Source organism: Periplaneta americana, chromosome 7 (assembly GCF_040183065.1).
Source record: "Periplaneta americana isolate PAMFEO1 chromosome 7, P.americana_PAMFEO1_priV1, whole genome shotgun sequence".
NCBI classification, from domain to species: Eukaryota; Metazoa; Arthropoda; class Insecta; order Blattodea; family Blattidae; genus Periplaneta; species Periplaneta americana.
Window position 1 is genome coordinate 32,682,151 of NC_091123.1, and position 19,982 is coordinate 32,702,132.

The 19,982-nt window shown below is 34.1% G+C and overlaps 1 protein-coding gene and 1 non-coding gene across 2 annotated transcripts in view; both read right to left on the reverse strand.

The window, feature by feature from the left end:
• The window catches only part of nesd (nessun dorma), a 213,833-nt gene that overhangs the window by 18,768 nt on the left and 175,083 nt on the right, over window positions 1-19,982 (reverse strand). The window lies entirely within an intron of this gene.
• Window positions 5,904-5,975, reverse strand: TRNAN-GUU (transfer RNA asparagine (anticodon GUU)). The gene has a single exon. It is a non-coding gene; the product is annotated as a tRNA-Asn (tRNA).

Here is a 19,982-nt window from a genome sequence, read left to right on the forward strand (position 1 = left end):
GATGAGAGGAAGAAATAGAGAGGAGAGAGATGAAGAAAAAGAAGAGGGGAGGAAGGAAGAGGAGACGAAGATAAAGGAGATGAGAGGAAGAAATAGAGAGGAGAGATAGGAAGAAAAAGAAAAGTGGAAGAAGGAAGAGGAGACGAAGAGAAAGGAGATGAGAGGAAGAAATAGAGAGGAGAGAGAGGAAGAAAAAGAAGAGGGGAGGAAGGAAGAGGAGACGAAGAGAAAGGAGATGAGTGGAAGAAATAGAGAGGAGAGATAGGAAGAAAAAGAAGAGGAGAGGAAGGAAGAGGAGACGAAGAGAAAGGAGATGAGAGGAAGAAATAGAGAGGAGAGAGAGGAAGAAAAAGAAAAGTGGAAGAAGGAAGAGGAGACGAAGAGAAAGGAGATGAGAGGAAGAAATACAGAGGAGAGATAGGAAGAAAAATAAGCGGGGAGGAAGGAAGAGGAGACGAAGAGGAAGGAAGAGGAGACGAAGAGGAAGGAGATGAGAGGAAGAAATAGAGAGGAGAGGGAAGTAGGAAAAGGAAAGATGAGGAAGATCGGGGAAAGAAAGAGAAAAATAGGGGATTATGGTGAACTCGGGCGTGGACTCAATTTCAGCTTGAACTAGTTACTTGTTAGGGATTTTTCGAGGTATGACTAATGTAAGTAATCACTTAGCGAATCCTCAGCCTCATCTTGACAAATACCACCTCGCTTTCATCAATCCCATCGACGCTAAATGACATACTAATTAATATAGCGTCGTTAAATGACCAAAGAAAAGAAACAAATTATGGTTAACTTTCTTTTCACATATATTTTCCCCATTTACAGGGGGATGCGCACGAAGACTAGTGCCGGGAACATCTATTAATTATGGACCATAAAAAAATTCACTTGCGGTACTCCCATCCAGAAGAATAAGCTTTTCCATACCTGACGTTCTCTGTCAAGACCGTATAGTTCAAACACCGTCAGTATTACATGCATAAGCATATACAGGGCTTTCATTTCAAAACTTCTCAGTCTAATTAACTAATTATTTAAATTGAATTCAATTTAGACAAAAACACGTCAATTTAAATATTGCGGGGAAAGTCTGAAACCAGGCTTAATTGCATATTAGATTTCACCCCACCCCCTAGCCACCCCCACTTTGAAATTTCAAATGGTAACTCTATATTTTTATACTTAAATATGAAAGAGCATTCAATTGTTTATACACCTCATTTATTTGTTTTCGCATCTTTTATTTTCTAACGTCGCCTGGCAACCTGGATTGTTGTTATTGTTGATTACAGCTGAAGAGAATAAAGCTACAAAAACTTATTGAACATTTCATGTAATAGTTGTGTTTGTGTATTAAATTATTTTAAAATGATTTATACCCTTCAAGAGAGAACATAAATCATCCTTATTGATTCAATTTAGAAAATTACACAAAATAAGCTGTGTTTTCATCCTATAATCAACTGATAATAACAAAACAATGGGTTGCTCATGACTTTCAGAATGACCCTCGTATTACGATATCTCTTATATGGTCAGAAGAAATAAATTATCGAAAATTTTAAAGTTACAGCTATAAATGGAGGAAATTTTTTTAAAAGTTAACTTACATGTAATTTCAAAATTTAAATTTTTGGTGTCCATTAAATATGTTTTATTTTTTTAATTTCAAAAGTATTTAGTTTATCAAAACATGTTACTGTGTTTTGTTAACGACACTATATAGAACATGCAGTAAAAATTTCATGTTTCTAGATTCAGAATTGTAAGAGTCTTCACACTTTGAAGATGAAATGTGCTGAATAAAAAGTGTGAGAAAGCAGCTTGTAATATTTTAAGTCTTTTGGAATTTCTTTAAAACTTTGAAAACTATTGCTGTAAACGCAATGAAATATTCTGTTCAGATTTTACGTAATCACCTGTACACCTAAATTTCTTTATATTCTACCTGATTACTAATAATTATTGAATAAACGTACTTTCCCAAGGGTAGCTTCCATTTGAAAATAACAATCATTACACAAATGTTTATTTTTATTTCTTTAGTATGCTGTGTCTTTTGGCAACCCTTACTGAAGGGCAGCTACCCTTGTGGGATATATATATATATATATATATATATATATATAAAATTAAAATATGTTCCTCCCCCCCCCCCCAAGTGCCGCACAGCGCTGAAACTTGTTCAGCGTTTGTATAAGAGGTTGCTGATTCATTTTTCAAAAATAAAATACAAAAATGTCATTTTATATTGAAAATGACCAAAATCTCACTCGTTTCCCCTCTTAAGGTATGTGTACACCCGCGAAACGCAAAAAATGATGAAAAATTAGAATTTTCAAAATATAACTATTTTAATAGAGAATTTTCTCCCCTTTAATTTGATATAAAAATTTTTCGATTTATGCCTTATGGTTTTTCAGATAAGTCCCGTTTTCCAAAACGCTGCGTCATCAGCCACGATCACTTAATTTTGGAGTGGATTACTTTTGGAGTGATCTTCGTAGCAGTCAATCCCCTCGTCCAGCAATGCTTGTAAAATAAACTTCTTTCTAGTCCCGAAATAGATGCATAGATATCTGGGCATGATCATTAGATTGAAAAAAAATTTTTACATAATGAAGTAATTTATAATCTTTTACTGTTAGTCATAAAACTGTAAATTTGTGTGAATGATGTGGTACGTCATTTTAATAAGAGTCCAAAAGTAGAAATTACAATTCTGGGGAGGATGGGCATAAGCCCTGGGACAAACACCATCGCAGGATTTATTGCATAAATGAAAATAGGGACAAAAATTAAAAAAAAAAACATTCAACACCTGAAGTTAAAACAAGGAGGAGGTATTTAAGTGGCAGAAAGAAGCTGAAAGTGGACCGACATGAAGCTGCTTAAGGGGTGACATATGATGATGGAGTCTTCTAGGGTCTGAAAGTTTGTGGCTCATTTCCTGTAAATAGTAATTTTAGAATATTTAATTCTTTCAAACATGATATCTCAGCCAAATATGGTGATACCAAGAAGATATTTTGTCATTTTGAAGCTTGAAATGTCCCCCAGTGCCTGACAACGAGTAAAATAACATTAATATAATTAATAATTATCTATGGATTTTTTACATGATTTATGCAACATAAAATATTATTGTAAGTTACATATATGGTAATATTTAATTAATGTAAATGAAAATAAAAAATAGCTATATGTCAGGCACTAAAGAATAGTCTTAGCTATAAAACAGTGAAAAAACTATGGCTCTATCTTAAAAACTGCATGAGCTATCATGTTTCAAGTTGCATGTCAAAATTATAAACAAAATAATTTTTATAAACAATTTAGACATAATTTCAAGGGATCTGTTCACTTCATCCTCTTTCTGGTACCATTCTCAATTGTATAAAAATTTTACAGAGCAAAATTATACAAAACAAAATTTTTTGTATGTAAAGGTGTACATATACCTTAAGAACAATCTTTGTCACGTAAACAAACGCTGTCGCTCGAGGCATTTGACACTCGTAACTAAATACAAACAGTAAAGCTGCGTGACTGTGCGAGGCAGTGCACACGAATGTACTAAGCGAAGATTAACTTCGTGTGGGGAAGAGGGTGCATTCACAACAAAACCACGGTTAACCGCAACTTTAATGCACCAGCTTGACAATTAAAACTGAAGAGTTATTTTCACACCAGTTATATAATTGTAACTTATGTCACTCGACGGCACTGCTTCGCCATTAGTCCATCTGCGTCGCGAGTAATTGGAAAAAATAGTCCACGAAGGACGTTGCCGGTGTACAGTACCGTGCCTGCAATTTCTTCGATGCAAGCTTCTCAAACGACAAGAGACCGTGTGATCGAAAGGTGCAAGCCAGCTGTTCTCGAAACGTTTTAAAAGATCATTTTAAATACTAAAAAAATCGGTGGATCAATGTAACTCCTAGAGAGAGAAGCTTGGATGAATTATTCAAGTCAAATACCTGACATTAGGAGACAAAAAACCACATAATAGCCTATGATATTCTAATACAATTCTTGTGTCAGTGCTTATAAACAACCTATCATAGACGACATGGATCATATGCGGAGACAGAGAGAAAGGCAGGAAATGGGAAAGATTAGACAATACTGGGTTTTGAGTGAAGGACCTGACATTGGGTAGAAAACTGTGAATGAATGAATATAAATACCTTCAGTTATTTATTTAAAAGCTTATTAATCTTAAATTAAATAATTAGAAAATGTTATGTTTTATTTAGCGACGCTCGCAACTGCCGAGGTTATATCTCTAAATAGATTTACAAAACCTCTAATGGCAATTACATTAATATTCTCATTATAGAAATAGAAATATATATATTCTCCCTGTAACATAGTCCTAGTAAGCTTATATTAAATTAATTATAATTCATTGAATTAAATTAGCTCATAAATTAAGTTACTACTTTACCTTATAGATTTATCTAAATTTAAATAAATGTGTAGTGAAGATTATTGCTGGAGAACCTTTTAAGTGTAGTGAAAATATTTGTAATTTAAATTTATGTATTGTATTGATTAAGGCTGGTTGAGTGGAAGAGAAGGCCTTATGGCCTTAACTCTGCCAGCGAAAATAAAACATTATTATTATTATTATTATTATTATTATTATTATTATTATTATTATTATTATTATTATTATTATTATTATTATTATTATTATTATCAGCGTCGCCGGTGTGCCGGAATTTTGCCTTGCAGGAGTTCTTTTACATGTCAGTAAATCTTTACTAAATTCTTCGAGCAACAGTGCATATTTCTGTACACATTACTTTGGAACCCCGGCCACCAAGTCACTCAACTGAGTGCGCTCCTTGTATAATGGCAGTTGACTTAATAAAATGTCAACATACATGCCCAACTTGGAGTCAGGCCACAAAGGGAAAAACACTGGAGGAGGGGAGTTCGATCCGGTGCTGTGGATTGGACTTCGGCGTAGTTCAATGGTGAGAGCGCTTGGTACGTGGAACCAAGGACCCGGGTTCGATCCCCGGCGCCGGTGCGAATTTTATCTCTTCTAATATTAATTGTTACCATAGCAGATATATTCTGTAGGACCACAAAAATAATAATCTTTAATCTTTAGTAAAATAAAATGTGTTTTACAAAACATTCGAAAATATTCCTGTGATTGTGATTTATAAAATGTAGTGTAGGCCATGAGTGACTTACAGAATTGTCGCAGAATATTCTTTTTTTAAATTTCATTATATATTTTTTTTAACATGAATTTACATTTTCTTTTTTGTTCATTTGAATTGATTAGGATGCCGATATTTTAAATCCAAGATTTGGACGGCTATCATTTCGATCATGTATGTAGGCTTTGGTTTACGCAAGATACTTCATACATTTTCAATTATCAAAATTCATTGTTTAAGCTATCTTCTTTATATTGTACTATATTAATATAATATTCACTACCATGAATGCAAAACAAAGTAGAATGTCAGCTACAACAAATATGATGTACCTAGTAATAAGAAAAACTATGAAATTTCCTCCAATTTTCTTCAATTCTACGAGTGTATTAATATGTAATATAAGTTGATCTTTTTATATGCTTGTATATGTATCTTTATACTATGACATAATATCTTCAATTTACTGTATATGTTACCGTTAAAACCCGAAATCCGTCAAAACCAGTTTCAACTAATAAAAACTAGTTTAAGCAAATGTAAATAGATACAAAGCGAGGTTACGTAAGATCTAGACTCAATGATAGGTTAGGTTTGGTTCGTTTAGGTTTTTGTTTGGTAAAAGCCTGAAAAAAAATCTAAACAAACTAAACATAATCATGCAAATCAAGATTTCAGGTATAACTCCCTGTAAAGTTGATTTGAATAATTTCGAGGGAAAAATTGTTCCGGAGCCGGGTATCGAACCCGGGACCTTTGGTTTAACATACCAACGCTCTACCACTGAGCTACTCGGGAACTCTAACCGACACCGATCCAATTTTTCCTCTATATCCACAGACCTCAAAGTGGGCTGACAACCGTCAAGCAACCAACTTCGAGTGCACACTAAATCCGTGTGACTTAAATTGTGGTTTTCTGTTAAAGAACAGTGACGTGTATTATGCAAATCAAGATTTCAGTTATAACTCCCTGTAAAGTTGATTTGAATAATTTCGAGGGAAAAATTGTTCCGGAGCCGGGTATCGAACCCGGGACCTTTGGTTTAACGTACCAACGCTCTACCACTGAGCTACTCGGGAACTCTAACCGACACCGATCCAACATAATCAGTCATTGATTCTAGATCTTACAAAAATTCGCTTTCTATCTTCTACATTTTTAAAACTAGTTTTTGCTAGTTGAAACCGGTTTTGTCGGAATTCCGGTTTTAACAGTAACATAAATAATTATAAAATAACAATTCGTATACCTAACAAAACATGAAAAATAAAGAACTCTTTCTTTCCTTCCGCCTTGAGTACTTTGGTCAGTGTTTACATGAAGGACAGTTCTTATTCTGAATAGACAATATACTACTGCTGATCATGCATAATTGTGTTCTTGCGCAAGTGTGACGTTAAGTCAAGATAAACGTAGGATTCGTATGCCACTTCGAAGTTGCAGTTTCAAATGGGTTTCTTCTTCTTTTTTAAATTTCTAATTAAATTAATTCTAAAAAGAAAATATTGTGGCAATGTAAAATGTAAATTCCCATTTTTCAAAATGGAAATGCATGTTTTCAGCAACATTAAATCAAAAAACGTAGTTTTCAGTATGTCGTCTGCCTATTTATTTGTCTATCTCAGCCCTACGGACTTAAGTTTTTTCCTCGTCCTCCCTTCTCTCTTACATGAAACATCAGTTATATCATAGTCACATATTTGCAGTTGCATCAGTGGTGGAACTCATATTTTTAATGAAATGTATTTTAAGTCTATATTTCATGGAAGAAAATGAGGACTGCAAAATGAACAACAGTTTTTAATTAAAAAAACACGGATAGGCTTCATCCTATTTTAGTAAAACTTGAATAAAACAAATAATCCAATTACTCTCTTAAACTACAGTTTACACTTGGAGCGAACTGTAACTAATAATACTTACTTGTTTAGCCCTATTTAAATATGGTATTATTCAATGATATTCAACCTCACTTTAAGATGGACGGCATTTTTCTGCTTGTTAACAATTTTTCTACGTTTGGTCAGCATTTGCAGCCATGTAAAGGGACGGAGGTAGCCATACATTTGTAAAGTTTTAGCTTAATATCCATCCCACTTTCATTACTGAAATTAAACTTCTTTAGGCAGGAATCGAACACTATGAAATAAAATTCTGTTACTGACATTTTAAGAGAGCTTTGCGTATTGATGATTTTTGTGTACGTTAGTATGTTATCGAGTAAATAAAGTAAGCGGTTCTCCGACAACTTAGACAAAATATTGCATGAATTAGTGGGAGTGGGGCTGCTGTCGTGCAGTACGTCTTTTGTGTAGTGTTATGATGTTATACAGTCGAAACCAGTGAGTGAAGTTACAATCCAGAGAAGCTTTGTGCTAGAAAATGTGCTGACAGCAGGGGCAAATCGAACGAGAGTGTAGCGTGAAAGAAAGCGTGCAAATGAACAGCCGAAAATAGAGCCAAGGAAAAAAAAAGAGAAAGAGTGTAAGAATGCAGAGCAATATATATATATATAAATTTTCTAACCTTTCTTATGCACTTAATTTACAAAGTGCAATGACTTAGTGAATGTTCCTACAACGCCAATATCAACAAACGCGACGAATGCAATGCATGATTCAACTGGCGTTAGGCCTAGATATTTATAAATGGTTTACCATATCATGAAGCCTTTAAATCAAATAAAAGTGCTCATCACATATTCGGAAAGTAATTTATAAACAATCTATTTGCTACAGTGCGCTTCATTTCTCATATCTTATTTTAGCAATCATAAACTAATTGTTTGATTTTTTTTTAATTCTGAAGAGTATTAAGTATAGAGGTTAGGTTAGGTTAGGTTAAGTTAGCTTAGGTTAGGTTAGGTTAGGTTAGGTCACGGTGGCTACGGGCGGATTAGAACGCCCCTTTGCACGTCGGCCATACTGAGGCCTATTGTGTACCCCGAATTGTATGGGATGAATGAAGAGGAGCGTGTACCAACCCACCGACCGCAAGTGACCCATCACCCGCTCACCCAATGGGGGTCTCCTAACCTCCCTCGCTTAAGTTCATACCGCCAAGGTGACCAAACAGCACAGAATCCATTTCAACGGCCCTTCCAAGATGTCGAAGCGCCCTTGGAAGTGCTCTTAAGGAATGAATCCTGGCAGAGATATTGCGGAAGGCTGGGAACCAGGAACGGTTGCGGTTGGACTTCTTTTATTCATTATTTCTTGTACTATTATTTTAGTATTTTTCGCTTTACATTTGCTTACTTATACTTCATTAATTAAATAAAATAATTATTTTAGTGTAGGCTTAAGCGTGAAACATTACTTTTTCATTATTTAATGTAAACTTCACTTCCGGCCACAAGCTTTTGCCTCATCGGGAGTGCGAACCAAAAGTGTACTATTATCTTTCAATTTTTTTTCATTTCATTTCATTTATTATATTCCATAGATCTTATATTAGCAATGAAGCTTTAAGATGTGGAACAAGTCAAAATTTTACAAGATTACAATTACAATTACAATTTTTCGTAATATTTTACAATTTTTACAAGTTTACAATTTTGCATTTTCTACAATTTCTTACAATTTTTTACAATATTTTGGTGAGATGTAGTGAGATGAGGTGAGGCCCGAGGATTCGTCAAAAGATTACCTGGCATTTGCCCTATGCTTTGGGAAAACCTCGGAAAAAACCCAACCAGGTAATCAGATCAAAGGGGGTGAAATGAACTGAGGCCTAGGACTCGCCATAGACCATCCGGCATCAGTCCCACGGCTGGAAAAACCTCGGAAGAAACCAATGGGACCAAACGGGTGATCCAATCCAATATTATTATTATTATTATTATTATTATTATTATTATTATTATTATTATTGTTATTATTAATATTATTTATTATTATTATATTAATAATATAATTATAATAATGTATTATTATTGTTATTATTATTATTATTATTATTATCACAATCACCATCATCAACTCATAGATATTATTGACAGTAAAACTAATTAGAACTTAATTAAATAATTAAGTGGCGAAAAATGTTTATTGCTTAACGTCATATTCGCTTCCATTAGGGGAAAAAATACTGTCACATGAGATAAAGTTTGAGAGAATTTTTTTAAAAGTCTGTTAGGAAACAGCATATCCACAAGATCGTTTTTCTTGAAACAAAAGAGAAGACGTTAAGATGAAACAGAAAGGAGAGTTACTGGGTTAGGCTAGCTTCGTTTCTTATTTATAAAATGCAGTAGTAAAGTAGCAAATGGCCGGCTGGTCGGCCAGCGCAGTTGGTGAAGTGGATGAATCACTACCGCCGCACTCTCTGCTCTTACATTATCTTTTGGACTCGGAGAAAGTGGCCGGAACACGTCCCATAACCGAGTTGCTTGCAATACCAATGTAAGCACTTAAAAACTCTTAGTAAATAGAGCTCTTCAATCCGATTTCTTCTGTTTTATTTTCGGGCAAAGTCCGAATTACTGCAATCTGAAGTAAATCTGCCTTCTGAATAAGATTAGTATTTCCTTTCCCGACCTCCATTACGTACAGTACATATTTTAATACTTTAAAGAAGGCTATGCAAAGCGAATCACGGGCCGGCAGTCCGCGGGTAAACTATGTCGCAAATGTTACACATATAACTTACTAAAACAACAGTTTATGGGTCAATTAGTCCACTGCGAAATGTCCGCTGAAAATATGTCCATCGCTATTAATGTCCAGTATCAGAAATGTCCTCAGTCTTATTTATTCGCCCGTTTTCATACTCTCTCTCTCTCGCCATCATAATATTAATACTCAATCACAATGCGATAACACGCTAAGAAATTCCACTCCACACATCATCCCTGTATTCTTCATCTTTCACTGTTGCTACTTCTCGTCACTGGAACTCTCTGCCGCCTGAAGTCAAGGGCTGCCGAATCTTGAAATATTTCAAATCCAAGTTAGAAAATTATCTTATGACGAGATGCCAAACTAACTATTATGACATGTGATGTACTGCATGTTTCAACGTATTCACTACATTTCTTGACATTCTAGTGATATTTATTTTACTTTATCTGTTTTTGTTTCATCATATTTCCCAATAATGATATATCTCTAATGTGATAATATGAGATACTTATAAACATAATTTTCCTTGGTATGTGTACCTAAAAATATTGTGTTCATTGTAAACTTCTCTGTACTTTATTATTTTGTAATAATAATTTTATTTATTGGTCTGACCCAATATTTTGGGTTTCCCCTGCGACACAGAATAGCTCACAATAAAATTTAAAATGAAAAATTATATAAACAGGTTTCAGACAAAACTGATTAAGACACAAGAAAAAAAAATAGAACCAAATATAATTTAAATTGAATGTACACCATAAAGATGCTGACGAAATATCGCTACAGAAAATTTTATTATGGTGGTGACGATAGCATCTTGAAGATCTCTCGTCAGCTTGTATTTTTCTCTCCACTTTACAAAGGCTTTCGGGATGGTGCCTCTCGCTCCGAAGAAGAGACCGGTAACTGTGATTTTTTCTATGTTGTATTTCGCCGATATATACTGAATCGTGGGCTCGTAGATTTTCTTTTTCTCTTCGATCACTTCAGATGGTTGAGTGGCTGAGATTTCAAATCTGATTATAGGATCAATTATTTCGGCTGTCTGTTTATTTCTATTAATAGCTATGATATCGATCCTACGATTGCTTCCACCATCAGCAATACAATGAACTTCCTCGTGAACGTCTAGATTTTTGGATCGAAGTACATCTACGATCATAGAACGCATGATGTTGTGACGTTTTATTCTAACTACTTCTCCCTGTGGGCAACTCCCAAGCACATGTGGTAAAGTTTCATACTCACTCCAGTGCCTACAGTGGGTTGTGCCTGTAGAGCGACCAGGGAGAGAACGTACTGATGCCACCATCGCAGTCATTTTTAGCATATCTCTCCATTCAGAACTTGATAATCCTTCATGCTTGATGATCCACAAGTTGATAATTATTATTATTATTATTATTATTATTATTATTATTATTATTATTATTATTATTCTTAAATGTTCAATATAAAATATGTCCACAGTCATTAAATGGTCATTATCTTAATTGTACAAGATATTAAATGTCCAGTATCAAAAATGTCCAAAGCCGAATGAAAAACGTCACATCGAAACTAGTCGGGCAGATAATTTCCTCATATTAACACAGTAAAGAGTTATAATGCTAATCAGTGATTAAGTAAGTGTTAAATTTGTATATAGAACAATGAAGAATCAACATTTCATGTATCACTTTAAGTTATACCTATTACAAAAGAAAACAGAAAAGTCATTAAAGATGAATTTCAATATAAACTTGCATTGTGTTGTTATTTTTTAATGTAAACCCCTTAAGGGGAGTACGAGTGATTTTTTTTTTATTTTTCGTTCAAAAATAAATGTTTTTCTATATTAAGCTTAAAAATACCATAATCCGTGCTCTTTCGAGAAATGTCGTAGTCTTTATTTTAACTCAATTTTTTTTTTTTTTTTTTTTTTGGCCCTTTGCGGCTATATATAAGTGTCTCAGGTGCAGCATTTAAATGGTTATTCAACTTATAGCAAATACCTTACTATAATAATACCGGACAGCTAGCAATTTTACGTGCGAACGACGCTGGTGCTGCTACCTAGGCGACCGGTGTGGTGATACACGTGAAACAAGCTGTAATCAACTGCAATGCATATTGTTGCTGGGCTAGTTAATAGTTTTATTAATTAGTGCTGTGTTAAAATGTCAGGGTGTATATGTGCTGTTTATAATTGCTACAAAATTACAGCATTACAAATTGCTCCAAATCGTACTTTCGATATCCGAGGGATCATAAAACGTGAGTCAACAACATTCTGTAGTAGGCCTAATTCCTTCGTCTTTGTGTTGATAAAAAAATACAAATAGGCTTTTTTATCTAGACCTAATAAATGAATAGAAGTTAAAATGTATCGGAAATTTTTAAGGTTTTATCAAAATAAGTTTTTTTGTTGTCCACATGCCGTTACTAATTATTACAAGCATCAGATTACTATCAATTTTATCTTTGCAGTTGTCAGCAATGCGTATATAAAGCACTATTGTAAATTCATTCCTAATATCAGAATTGATTTTGTCTCACTAAACGAAAGAAAAAAATATGTAACAATTAATTATGGAAAGTAATATGAAGTATGCAATATTTCTCATAATATGCAGCTTTGATATAAGATCATAATTTTACATTAAATATTAATCAACATTTCTTAAGTGTTTCATATATTACTCCACATTAGTAACTCACGTTTTAAACAATAGTCAGAATCCCGCTATGTTAATATTTGTATATGTGGACGTAATTCCATCCCGCTTTTGTCATCTAATCTGCTGTCAAAAAATCTGAAAGTTAGAATTTATAAAACAGTTATATTACCGGTTGTTGTGTATGGTTGTGAAACTTGGACTCTCACTTTGAGAGAGGAACAGAGATTGAGGGTTTTTGAGAATAATGTTCTTAGGAAAATATTTGGAGCTGAGAGGGATGAAGTTACAGGAGAATGGAGAAAGTTACACAACGCAGAGCTGCACGCATTGCATCCTTCACCTGACATAATTAGGAACATTAAATCCAGACGTTTGCGATGGCCAGGGCATGTAGCACATATGGGCGAATCCAGAAATGCATACAGAGTGTTAGTTGGGAGGCCAGAGGGGAAAAGACCTTTTTGGGGAGGCCGAGACGTAGATGGGAGGATAATATTAAAATGGATTTGAGGGAGGTGGGATATGTTGGTAGAGACTGGATTAATCTTGCTCAGGATAGAGACCAATGGCGGGCTTATGTGAGGGCGGGAATGAACCTCCGGGTTCCTTAAAAGCCAGTAAGCCAATTCCATCTCGCTCCGCTCGATGTCAGGTCCGCGATATTTCGCACTCACGCCAATGCTGCTGGTATACGTACAGCTGTCTGGTGTTATTATAGTAAGGTATTTGCTTATAGGATGAATTTGCGATATTGGCCAATAACGTTTCGGAACCGCCCTAAAATCAACCAATCACAGTCGTGTTTCTTGATAAGACGCTTTGTAAGGAAGAGTCTTATCTGATGTCGCCTCGTACAATACTACAGTGTTAATCACAGAAAATCAAGAAATGCCAACAAAATTTAAATTTGAAAATTCCGTTTTCAATAACTGTAACTTCAAGCAATAAATACAGTAAATGTCTGTAAAAACCTTTCGTATTTTTATTCTTTTAATGTAACATTTCAACTTATCTTACTTTTGAGGTAAAGTATCGTTGTTTCGTATTTCCGCTCTGAGTAGTTGGCAGTAGTATTTAATATGTCGTGATAGATAGCAGTTTGTTTTTGAACTTCATTACAAGGAAACATAATAACGTCTTATTGCTATGTTTTATAATAATTATTATCGTAAGTTTTGATGAAATTAACATTAGGTTCATAGACATTACTTAAAACCACGTAATTTAATCATAACATACTAGAATAGTCCATTAGTTGGACTTACGGCTTACTAGTTAAACATCTCTTCAACTTTGCGTTGTAATTTCTTTCTATACGAAAGTTAAATTTTTTATGGTGACCTAGCCGGTATCAGGAGTTATTAGTATCACAGTGAACTCTGAGGGGTCTGGTTATTATGAGTAGTGCACTGTCAGAGGACTTCATAAAACTTCACTTTCATGCAACAGCAAACGGAGTACGTTTAGTGGACAATAATGCTAGTACTGCATATATTACGGTATTTATTTTTATAGCCTAAAATTTACCACGTGGGAATGCAGCCTCACAATCTGCTGCTTGCAAAATGTTCTGTTCTGGATGGAAAGTGTTTTCATCGTTTTAACGTTATACAGTGCGTCATTTTATTCCTTTACCATTAAGGGACACTTAACCCAATGTTATTCGTATGTGTTGAGTTTGTGTTACTCGTCTCATGCTGTGTACTCTAGCTAAGATGAAGGCCTAAGATAACAATTCAGGATAAACACAATAAATTAGAGAATCCCTGTGGAAGGGAGTTAATTTACCTGCTGGGTGTTGGAGTCAGTAAGAGGAAGAATTTCTCTTATGGTGATTGTGTGACTTGAATGGACGATTTCCGCTTTATTATATACGAGGGCCGTCCAGAAAGTAAGTTTCTTTGAGACCGTTTACGGAAAGAAAACACAATTTTATGAAACGATTTTTTTAAACAGATACAGGTATTGTTGAGCTATTTTTCAACATATTCCCCACCGGAATTGAGACATTTGTCATACCTGTGTCGTAGAAGTCTGCCGCCTGGGATCGGAACCAGTGTGTGAGAACCGTCTGTGCCTCTCTGTTGATCACAAGGTATGACAAATGTTTCAATTCCAGTGGGGGAATATGTTGAAAAATAGCTAACAAATTGTTGTATTGTTCCAATAAATCTTTCTACGAAATTGTGTTATCGTTCTGTAAACGACTCCAGGGAAACTTACTTTCTGGACGCGCCTCGTAATAGCGAGACCTAATTTGTGATTTTTATGTGCTCACTAACGCTACATGATAAAAGCAAATAAGGTTTGTAGAATATTTTCATATTATTCATTTTTTTTGTCGTTTTACAGTTCACAATTGAGTGCGAGAGACTGGAAGTGTAGAAAACAAACACGTAAAAAAAAAGGTGATACATGCCAGTAAAATATGGATGGTCTAAGACTTGGCATAGAACGTTTTTAAATGAAGCTATTTATTTTATTCTTATTTTTAAAAGCAATGCTGAAATCGCACACACTAATTCTAACGTGAAATGTCTATATGAGACATACAAACTGGGAAAATGTGTAACACTTTTTAAGGAGAAGTTCCTGAATTTAATTATAGGGGTAGCACTGTCGCTTTCGATACTGCATCAGCCGATGGATGGCAGTTTCCAAAAGAAATATATATAAAAGGAAATTATGACTTCTTACGCTGAGAAGCCAACAGTCGGTCTTGCAAATGCAAGCTATCTCATTTGGTAATGAAAGGTTTCGTCCATGTCTACATACCTTGATAATATTTTTCAATAAACATTTTGATAAAAATATGATAGATTTACTTCTTAATATTGCGGAATTAGCCGAGTCTCCCCTATGCTATAATTTTAATCTATATTAATAATAAATCTGTAACCGAAATTTTTCTGGTAATTTTCGATTTTCCAAAAATAATTGGTCCTAACATATATATAATTAACTATCCTGAAACCGAAAATCGCTTTTTTGAAATTTTTGTTTGTCTGTCTGTCTGTATGTTTGTTACCTTTTCACGCGATAATGGCTGAACGGATTTCGATGAAAATTGGAATATAAATTAAGTTCGTTGTAACTTAGATTTTAGGCTATATGGCATTCAAAATGCATTATTTAAAAGGGGGGTTATAAGGGGGCCTGAATTAAATAAATCGAAATATCTCGCTTATTATTGATTTTTGTGAAAAATGCTAAATAACAAACGTTTCTTTAAAAATAATTTGCGATAAGTTTTATTCCTTGAAAAATTTTGATAGGACTGATATTTAATAAGATAAATGAGTTTTAAAATTAAAATAACTGCCATCTAAGGCCGTGTAATGATTTAAAAAACAAATGACTTCGTCTATAAGGGGCCTTGGAGAGCAACAATCGAAAGCTATGAAAGATAGCTTACAGAGAATGTTTCTGCATTTCTATGAAGTAATATCGGAAGTTAAATTAACCGATTTGTATAATTAATTATTAATTCACTATTGGAAAGTGTAGTTTCTCTAGATGGACATAATGCTATAATGTTATCACAGTAACTTCTGAGTGAATCGAGGACAGGTAAGATTAAAATAGCTTCTTATGCACAGAAAACTTGATAGGCTATTCTGTACATTCGTTTCCTGTATTTCCTAAAATAATTTTTATGACCAAATGAGTGGTCTCTGGATCAAAATGATCGCATTTTAATTTTTTAATTCAACTTAAATTAAGTAACATAATAAACGATTTATCCTTCTATCAAACACGAATGTTCCCTGGATCAAATGTCCTATTTTAATTATATTATTACTTTATATTTATTTCTAACGGGTGCAGCGGAGCGCACGGGTACGGCTAGTAGCAAAATAAAAGAAAAATTGGTAGGAAAATAAAAATTTCACAATACTATAATATTGTACAACATATAAAATATGGACATTGCGATAGTTGTTTTCTTTACGGTCCGACAAGGTTTAATAAACTAGTGTGAGAAATGAAGTTTTGCCAAGTTAAGGGTTAAAAGCATACGATGAAAATAAGTCATTGATTCTTTACTTGAAATTTTTTCTTCTTCTGTAAACTGCCATTGTTTGTTTGTGTATTTGTTTGCCTTTTTTCTTACCCTTTTAGCTCTCATCTTCTCTTTTGTTCTTGTATTGTTTTGTATGCTTTGTCCAATGGCAGCCTCTAATTTGAGGAAGCTTTTTAAATAAATAATAATAAATACAACCCATGTATTCCTCACTTCAGTGAGAGATATAAAATTAATATTAATACATGAGAAGTGAAAGGACTTCTTTTTGGCGCTAGGGGAACTTCATTTAAGTTAACCAAAACCATTCTCCTTTCTCTTAGATTTTCTAATGAGGACATTAACAAAATTTGTCTAATGGTATTGAGAGATTCATTATCCATTTTACACAGTCACTTGCATAATACTATGTAATTTTTTTTACTTCATTTCATTACTCTTCAATGTATTTTCATCTCATGTTTCTCCGAAATCGAATCGTACTTTATTTTTAAATTGATCTTGTTCCGCATTCTCTCCGCAATCATATTGTATTTTTAATTTAACCTCTGCTTTGTATTCTGGATCCTAGTGGTCAGGCGTAGATTTCGGCCAGATGTCCCAAATTGTGGAATTTGTGTGTGTGTGTGCATTAAAGGACATCCTGTAAAAAAAAAAAACTTTACAAATCGAAAAATATGCACCTTGCTTTGTGAGTACATTCTATCCCTGATTATGTTTTATATTAAAAGCCAAGATACATTAATTTAATACCAATCGAACATGTATACGTTTAATAAGCCCATAAGTAACAAATCAGATCTCCACCTACCCTCCAGGCCTCCAGCAGTTTAAGGTATTACAAAATGTTCGCTATTCATACATTACGGTCTTCTATACAGCCTACTGCCTAATTTTTTTAAGCTTTGGAGGTCCATGAGAAAAGGTTCAGAACAGAATTAACAGAATTTCTGCATACTCATATCTTCTACACTGATGAATTGTTTATGTTTCTAAATTGAATCAATTTTCTTGCTACGTATTCTGTATATTTTGTAAGATGTTAAATGTTATGTTTTATTTAACGACGCTCGCAACTGCAGAGGTTATATCAGCGTCGCCGGATGTGCCGGAATTTTGTCCCGCATGAGTTCTTTTACATGCCAGTAAATCTACTGACATGAGCCTGTCACATTTAAGCACACTTAAATGCCATCGACCTGGCCCGGGATCGAACCCGCAACCTTGGGCATAGAAGGCCAGCGCTATACCAACTTGCCAACCAGGTCGACTATATTTTGTAAGTTTTGACTTGTTCCACATAACAAAGTTACAACCCTCACGTAAGATCTATGTAAATTTAAACGCGGGGTGTATAAAGAGAGAAATGAAAACAAATCGATGATGTTGGACAGCAACCCCGAATGTCAAAATTCTCAATTTTACAGGAGAGCGAAAAAAAAAACATTTTATTATCTTGATAACGAATAAATATATGATAAAGTGGATATTTAAATATCTTCTTATAAAGTTTGTATCCATGCCTTGACATGACATGTGTTAGCAGAAAATTCGAAAATACTTTTTTGATAGGGATAAAATGAAATCTCATTTTTTCGACATACGACGTCATTGTTGAATACCACCAATATATAACAATTTTATTTAAATTCCAAACATCCTTACAATTTCAACTATGCTTACGATAACACTCACGAATAACATAAAAGTTTGAAAAAATTACATGAATTCGATTAATTCCCTGTCACTATTTTTAAAGTCGGTTTCAGTCTGATGTTATGAAGGATTCTTTCATTAAAATGCTTTCCAATCAAATTAATAAAGAAGTAAAGTTTTATGGTGTTTGAAATTGCATCTTGTCAACATATGGCAAGTTTAAGAAAGGAATTGTGCTTCGCTTTGAATCAAAGAAAGGTTTTTGCGGTTTCTATGAACTATAGACATCTATTTCGAATGCCGTTAGTAGCCATCCAATATGAAAGCCGTTGGCATTTCATTTTATCCAGTGGAACTACATCTTCATTGGCTCCTTGCCCTTGCCACGTTCTCAGTCTGTGGATCCTGAATCCATTTCACTGGAATGAAAGGTTTCATCAATAGGAAACCCCCTCCTCCTCCTTTCTCTCTTCCCCCCTCCCGCACACACAAACGTAAGAATAAATGAGTAAATCATCACCTAGATATCCGCCTAGCCTGCCTAAGTAGTGCATTGGTGAATAAGGAGACTTGTTTAATTCCGGTATTAGACGTAACTGCAACTAGTATCACGTTTGACCAATTATAAAGGGTGGAAGTGAAATAGCCTTGCAGATTTTCATAGCGAATAGCTCATGTTGCATTAACAAAAAACTATACCGTAATACAATGTTAAAATTGAAATATACCGTCTATACTTATCTAGTTTTTATATTGATCATAACATAAACGTTTTCGGCACTAATGTGCCATTTTCAAATGTATGAAAATTTGCCTAATTACATATTGAAATAGATGCACATGAACTGTGTGAATGAAAACATATAATGTGTACCCTTGATGATCTCATATCACATATAAAACAATCTACATGTAGATAATTAAATAATTAAAAATTAAAAACACACACTTATTACTAACATTTAAAGTCTATTTTGATTTTCTGCTGCAATTATCCATCATTTGGTGGAACACTAGGGTTATCTTGACGTATTATGTAGTCAAATGCAGTTATTCAATTATTTAAAATGTTATAAACTTATACTGAGATACTAACTGTTAATATATTAAAAATCCTTTATGTTAATTCATTATTATTGCACCAAGGTTCCTTATTTTTTGTTCACTTTCACATATTGGAGCACTTTACCATGATCGAATGTGGTGCGTAATATAAGTTACATTGATACCTGGCTATTGTTTTCCTTCGGTTTGTCGTGGTTGGATTATTACATGTTCATGGTTGTCACCGTCCGATTATCAGTCAAGCCTTTACAAATGGCTGGACATGTTGCCGAAAACGTTTATGTTATGATCAATATAAAAACTAGATAAGTATAGACGGTACATTTCAATTTTAACATTGTATCACAACTTGCTTATCGGATAAACCATACAACATGAAATTAAAAAACTATAATAGCTATGGTGGAAAGTTCATAGCTTTTCAGATTTTTTTCAAATGTTTAACAACCTCTTATTCGATAACTATTGCGAGAAGAATCGTGATTTTTTACCATATCGATAGGAAAGCTAATAAAGAATAATTTATCCCTGTGACGTATTTTAATATTGTGGACGATTTTCATGTAAATTTAATTTTAAAAACCTCTCAAATCAAGGATGAGTGGAACAGAGAAAAATTCTCTTCGGCACCGGGATTTGAACCCGGGTTTTCAGCTCTACGTGCTGACGCTCTATCCACTAAGCCACACCGGATTCCCATCCCGATGTCGGATTGAATCCTCTCAGTTTAAGTTCCACCTCTTGGGTTCCCTCTATTGTCCTACCCTCATGC